The sequence below is a fragment of the Dama dama genome, chromosome 3 (genome assembly GCF_033118175.1).
Source record: "Dama dama isolate Ldn47 chromosome 3, ASM3311817v1, whole genome shotgun sequence".
NCBI classification, from domain to species: domain Eukaryota; kingdom Metazoa; phylum Chordata; class Mammalia; order Artiodactyla; family Cervidae; genus Dama; species Dama dama.
The window spans coordinates 38,112,461-38,120,362 of record NC_083683.1 but is presented as its reverse complement, the minus strand read 5'-3'; positions in this window follow the sequence as shown (position 1 = coordinate 38,120,362).

The window sequence follows — 7,902 nt, the reverse complement described above, 5'->3', positions numbered from 1 at the left end:
GGCTGCAAAGTAAAAACATAAAAATTTGTAAAACTTTTCAGGAGAGTGTCCTCATTTTTTGATATATCCTATTCTCTGCTCTTATTTTAAATTTCAGACTCACAGCATGATTTTGTGTTCAAAATGTTGCTGTTGTATCCTTACAGAAATTTCATTTGTGGGAGAGCAGACTGGAAATACAGAAACCTGTAATGTATGTATTTCATATGGGACCATGTTTGTGGTAGGACATAGACGGAAAAGGAAAAACAGGTAATTCTGTATGTTTTGACCTAGAAAGAAGTTCAACACACAAAGCTTAAAAAAGCAAGATATATTAGAATATGATCATGTGTATTATATTTGCATTTTAAAATCCTACAAAATTATTTATGAAAATATTTGCAGGAAGATGAGATTATCCAGAACTTTGGGGACCTTTTTATTCCTTTTGTAACATATGCATAAAAATAATTCAATAAGTAATATAGACTATAAAATTCCATAAGGCGGTAAGTCTTTTTCCCACTTCTAAAGTCCAGTATCAAACAACCTCTATATACAGTTTATCATCTTAAGACTTTTCTATGCATGAGACATAAATAAGCATCAGTTCAGTTCAGTCGCTCAGTCATGTCCGACTCTTTGTGACCCCATGAATCACAGCACGCCAGGCCTCCCTGTCCATCACCACCTCCCGGAGTTCACCCAAACTCATGTCCACCGAGTCGATGATGCCATCCAGCCATCTCATTCTCTGTCATCCCCTTCTCCTCCTGCCCCCAATCCCTCCCAGCATCAGGGTCTTTTCCAATGAGTCAACTCTTTGCATGAGGTGGCCAAAGTACTGGAGTTTCAGCCTCAGCATCAGTCCTTCCAAAGAACACCCAGGACTGATCTCCTTTAGGATAGACTGGTTGGATCTCCTTGCAGTCCAAGGGACTCTCAAGAGTCTTCCCCAACACCACACTTTAAAAGCATCAATTTTTCAGTGCTCAGCTTTCTTAACAGTCCAACTCTCACATCCATACATGACCACTGGAAAAACCATAGCATATATATGCACAATAAATATGTATATAATTGACTCCTTATTCACAGTAGTCCTGTTTCATAGTGTCTGTGTGAATATTGATTTAGCAACTATTGTATCATTACTCCTAGGGAAAATACAGAGTTAGGTTCCTGTGAGCCTCTGGTTACAAGGCTGTCATCAACTGATCAATATGTAACTTTGCCTTATGTGTGTTTCTGTTTGAAGACATCTTACTTACTATTCATTAACACTGAACTTACAGCCAGCAGCACTATAACTCACGCCTGAACAAAAGTTATCTAACACATATTTTCTCTGTAAAGCACATCACAGCATACTTCTATTTAGGAATATTAGACAGAACTTCAGTTTACGGTCATTTTAAAGAGCAATGTGTTAGTTGCTCAGTCGTGGTTGACTGCATGGACTGTAGCCCACCAGGCTTCTCCATCTATGTGATTCCCCAGACAAGAATACTGAAGTGGATTTCCATTCCTTTCTCCAGCAAAATCACCAACAAAAGTCACAAAAATGAGAAAAACCATGCATTTATATAGAGTGCAAAAGGGACATTTGTTTACAGCATGGGAACAGAAGCAAGAAGGCAGAGCATTGTCTTGTTTAACCTAAGAAGTTCTGTGAGTATTGATTTTGGGGTTATAAATAAATTTAGCAAGTAGACAAGACCTTGATGTTGAGAAAGACTGAGGGCAAGAGTAGAAGGTTGCGGCAGAGGATGAGAAGCTTAGATAGCATCCCTGACTCAACAGACATGAGTCTGTGTAAATTCCGAGAGAGTGAAGCCCATGGAAGCCTGGCGTGCTACAATTCATGGGGTCACAAAGAATCAGACACGACTTAGCGACTGAATAGCAACAAAGACAAATCTACAAATAACAAGTATTGGCTGTTACACGTGTGTGTGTGCTGTGTATGCATATATAAGAATATATGCATTCATCTCCTCTATCACACACTAGCAATATATTATAATGTATTTCTGAACATTACTCTATAGTATCGGTCAGTATTTAATAGCACAGACTCTGAAGTTAGACTGTCTGGGATCATATCCTGACATTAACTAGCTTTAACTAGTTAATATGTGTGACCTTGAGCAGGCTACCCAAACATCTTGTGTCTCTGTTAAACTAATCTATAATATGGGAATTATCAGGAGTCCTATTTGAGGGGGTAGCAGTGAGGATCAGATAAGTTAATATGCAAAAACACTTATAACAGGTGAAGTCGCTCTTTGCAACCACTCTTTGTCCGACTCTTTGCAACCACATGGACTGTAGCCTACCAGGCTCCTTCGTCCGTGGGATTTTTCCAAGCAAGAGTACTGGGGTGTGTTGCCATTTCCTTCTCCCAGGGATCTTCCTGAGGCAGGGATAGGACCCAGGTTCCTGCACTGCAGGCAGACACTGTCTGAGCCACCAGGGAACTGACCCCCCCACCCCCCACCCCGCCCAAAAAAAAGCACTTAGGACGTGCCTATTTGCTCTGTCATCATTTGGGTGTATTTGTGGGATTATTCCTTATTGGTCTGTATAGTAAGCCCTCACTCTTTTAAAAAGCAAAATAGCTATACATTGCATGGCTAATACTATCATTTTTAACCTCCTGCCCAAAGAATACTTTTAGGTAACTTCCTATCTTGTGATTCAGTAAGAATCTTGGAACACACATTTCCATGTGTACATGTGGAAATCTATCTCTAGGCAAAGGAATCGTGCTTTTTAAATTTTGATATACATTACCACATTTCTCTCCAGGATTCATTATAATAATCATATATAGCCAGGAGGGGGGGAAGCTACTTTCTTTCCATAAAGAGAGAGAAAATAATGACTCTGAGTTCTTACCTTTTGCTCAAATGCCAAGAAAAAAATATTTTTTTCCTACGATAGTATGAATAAATGATCCCTTCACTGTTTACTATGTCAGTGTAAGTGACATTAGAATGACTTTTCATACCAGTCAGTGTTTAGATTTACAAAGCACTAAAAGATTTGCAAATATTTTGCAGATTATATGAATTCTCTCAAGACCACCAATATAGAACGTTTTATCAGTCCAATAAGATTTTCCCTCTCAGTTAAGTAGGAATAAAACTACCATTTCCTCTCCTCGATGCTCCGCTTTACATTAGTCAGCCTCCAATAAAGTCACCTGATTATTACATTATTTAGGAAATGAAATAGGAAAAGCAGAATAATTGATACACACAGTACTGGCAGCAGAAACTTAGGGAAAAAATTCAATCTTGTTTAAAAGGATAGTTTTTTAAGGCAGAGAGCATTAAGAGGTTTCACAAAAATAATTCTAATATAAAGTAGTCCTCTGGCTTCTTCAGTGCTTCTACCTCATTGCTGCCTGCCTGCCTCCCAAATCATTATCAGAACAAACACGATTGAATTTTTGCTTCCTTTTACAGCTTCTTTAGAACAGATTGTGTTTCACTTTTTAATTTATTTTTAAAAGAACATTCATCAATCTCTTTATAAGCAAGCACAAAGATATCTGGAATTCTGATTATGGACTGTGAAGACAATAACCACAAAGAACTGAACTGAGGTACATTTTTGACAAGGGGAGGATATCACTGGAAGCTCCCTATGGGGACTGAGAAAAGGGTTCTAGAAAATAGTCTGAGTCACTCCTATTAGGAGAGGCAGGGAGGAGAGCAGCTGTGCAAAATAGTACCAGTATCTTCCTACCCTCCATTTTAAACTTTTCAAAAGATTTTTTTTTTTTTCTGGTCAATTCTTCCTGAGAAGGGCAACCTAATCAGACATAATCTTTGCTTTTACAGGTTACCATGGTGACTGGCCAGGACAGATGAGCTTCTCTCAGCATCATAAACACACTTTGTATGGCACTAAATAAGCCTTGTATACCATCAGAGTTTTTCTTTGAACGATGAAACAAATAGGAAACATTGAAATTGTTCACAGCAATCAGAAATGATATTTCCCTGTATTGGTTTTTTCCTTTCTTTTGCCCTTTCTTATCTGTGTCATATCTCTTTGAAGTATACATCAAGGCTTCATGCTTATTACAGGAAGCAAAAATACAGCGAATCTTAAACAGAAAAAAAAAAAAAAAATATATATATATATATATATATATATATATATGGAGCAGGATAGTGAAAGAGTCACCTACCACTTAAGTTCTGTTCAAGTGAAAGACAGTTTCACTCACTAACACTGACAAACAATGACACTAGTACAGTCAGAAGACACCTCCATGGCTAAATGAATGCAAGAGCAGTTCCTAACGGGTGGGATAGAGGAGACAATGCACACTGTTTTTTTAAGGACTTTAACTTTTTAGAGCAGTTTTAGGTTCATAGCAAAAACTATTAGGAAGTACAGAGAATTCCTATATGCTCCCAGGCTCCACAAATGCAGACACTCCATACCTATCAATATCCCCTACCAGAGGGATATATTTATAACAACTGAACTTACACTGACACATCCTTATCACCCAAAGTCCATGGTTTACAATAGTGTTTACTCTCGGTGTTGTATTGAATACATTCAATGGGTTTGGACAAATGCATAATGATTTATATCCACCACTGTACTATTGTACAGAGTATTTTCACTGCTCTAAAATTCCTTTGTGTTCTGCCTTTTCATCCCTTCCCACTCATCATCCCAACCTCTAGCAACCACATATCTTTTTACTGTCTCCATAATTTTGCTTTTTCCAGAATGTCACATTGTTGGAATCATACAGTAAGCAGCATTTCCAGATTGACTTCTTTTACTTACTAATATGCTTTTAAAATTTTTAGCATTAAAAAAAAATAAAACCCACTTTTCTCTTCTGCCATACTGATCACTTCACTTTCCTAAAGCTACTGACTCTTTGGGACTTAAGAACAAGGTTTAGCTAGTCAGAAAATGCCAAGCGTAAAGTAGTTCAGAATTTGAAATCAATTTCTCAAGTGAAAAAGAGAGAAAGGAAATATTATACAGACACAGTGGAGAACTCACAAACACCAACACCATTGCCTCCACCACCACCATGAGACAGAGAGGCAAGCGAATCACTGCCCGGCAACGCATGAGCTTTGGAAAAGTAGATAAAGGAAGAGAGGGGGCTCTGGCAGTGAGTGAGGACGGTATGAAGACTCCCTTAGCAAGAAGTCCTGGACCCTCCAAGGCACAAAAATGTGCTTGTTCAGGAGTTGAAGTAGTCGTGAGTAATCCTCTGCACCCCCACCCCAAATTGCCCAGAGAGTTGTTAATATTCTGTTTACTGGTAGGCTATGAGTCAGTGCTAGGTCTGAAGTTCTCTCCAATACTCCGATTAAAATTAATCGCCTTCTCACTACTCCCAAAGCTCTTTGTTTATGACTCATGCAGGCAGATTAATCATTTCAGGTTTTGCATTACTGTTATTTATATTCCAGTCTTCCTCTCTCACTAGGGTACAAATTTCTCTAGGACAGGAATCTTGTTTTCAACTTTGTATTATGCAGAGTACCTTACAAACAGCAAATGTGCAGTAAACACTGGTTAATAAAACTGACCTTGAATCCACAGGTGTTTGGTATGATTTTCTCCCTCCCCTACCAAAAGGATATTTATGGATGACAAAGCCCAACTTTGCCAATTTCACTGTTGTCTAACAGAAAAAAATAGCTACAATATATAAAAACACGGTGGGAAAACATTTTTTCTGTTTGTATGACATCCCACAAGTCTTTCTGGGTTTTGGTTTACAAAACATCTAACACAAGAGGAATTTGAAAGGATGGATGGATTATCTTGAAATAAAATTGCACACAAAAAATAATTCCCACCATCCTTACTAAAAGACCTCTGGATTAGGGTAGAGGAGAATGGATAAGTTAAATAAAGAGGTCTATGTGTTCCCAAAGCAGAGGGCAAGGTATACACTGTACTGCTGCTGGGAAGGCCATGGACCCAAGAAAACAGCTGTGGGCCACACGGGCGAATGGCCCCATATGCGATCTGGAAAAAAAAAGATCATGCCAGAGTCATGGCTCAGAACAGCAGAGCTTCCCTAGATCTGAAAGGAACCAGGCAGATGGGGATAATGCCTGTTCTAGTGAAAATAAGTGTGGACAAATGACTGAAAGTCGGTTGCTTCTTCCCTGCCTCTTCCTTTTTCCACCCGTACAAACTACCCAACCTGTGTGATACTGAACTGAAAGAAGTAGTATGATTGCAAGGAAGAAATCCTAATAGTTTAGGAGGTTAAGGTTCCCATCAGTGGTATTATAGGGGTTCTGTGTAAGAAATTAAATCAAACTGTAGAAGAGAAGCCACAGCTTGTTACTTAGTTGTATTTTTTGACTGAGATTCATACATGTTTCAGATATTTCACCATTAAATCACAATATCTATAAATAAATATAAGGAATAAGGAAGTAGTTGAACCAGCAGTTTACTGTGAAATGAAAAGGAAAAAATAATTCAATACCATTCACTAAATTTCTCATTTCTCAACCTAAAACTCTAAAGTCAATAGAATTTAGCCCTAGATTATGAATTTCAAAATATATCCTCATTTGGAGTTAGGTGAAATTTTCTAAGATAAATAAAAAATGAATTCTAGATACCATTACCTGCACATTCATGTTCACTCATGAGAATCATTTATAGGAAACAGTTTCCAATTCAGTGAAAGGGTTGAAGCGAATTATCATAAAAGCCTGAAGTTCAGAGAGGGTGTTGGGATGTTGCTTTGTCAGGCAGTAGCTGTGTCACTCCCTTCATGATGAGACACAATGATAAAGATATTTGGGGTTGACTTTTTTAGTACCACCTCTGGAGGACTCATGAAAATCATATAATAAATACAGTAATAACAAATCCTCTCTATTCTCTTCAAGCACCCTAACTCATGCTATTGCCACATTTATTTATTGGTGGAGGACCCTTCTCCTATCTCCTGTTTCACTATTTCATAGAAAAAGTGTAACCAACAATCTTGGTCCCCACATACACAATCATAGAAATACTTTTTTACCTCTGAGAGCCCTACTCCTGTACTCTCTCTGATCTCCTTAAATCCAACCTAAATGCTTTATCATGGCAAATGATGCTATTTCCTGTTACCTTTCCTGATTTTTTTTCCAAAACCAACCACCTCTTTTTACTATGTGCACCAATGGTTTTGATAACACCCATTCCTTAATCATGTTGTATGTTGCACACATTCTCATATATATTTTGCTTTGTCTGAAACTTCCTACATCTATTCTGGTATGTATAAAGAAAGCATCTCCAGTATATATCCCTTTCTTTCTCACTTCCCACTGTCTCTGTGTATCCTACTGAACCACAGACATCATTCTTTAATTTGTTCACTGAACATTATTAAATAATACTTATTATGTGTCAGACCTAATAATCATGATGTGCCAGACCCAATAATCAGACTTAATAATCAGATAATCATGATGGTATGATCACTCACCTAGAGCCAGACATCCTGGAATGCAAAGTCAAGTGGGCCTTAGGAAGCATCACTATGAACAAAGCTAGTGGAGGTGATGTGATGGAATTCCACTTGAGTTATTTCAAATCCTAGAAGATGATGCTGTGAAAGTGCTGCACTCAATATGCTAGCAAATTTGGAAAACTCAGCAGTGGCCACAGGACTGGAAAAGGTCCATTTTCATTCCAATCCCTAAGAAAGGCAATGCCAAAAAATGTTCAAACTACTGCACAATTGCACTCATCTCACATGCTAGTAAAATAGTGCTCAAAATTCTCCAAGTCAGGCTTCAACAGTATGTGAACTGTGAACTTTCAGATGTTCAAGCTGGTTTTAGAAAAGGCAGAGGAACCAGAGATCAATATCCATTGCCAACATCTGTTGGATCATCAAAAGAG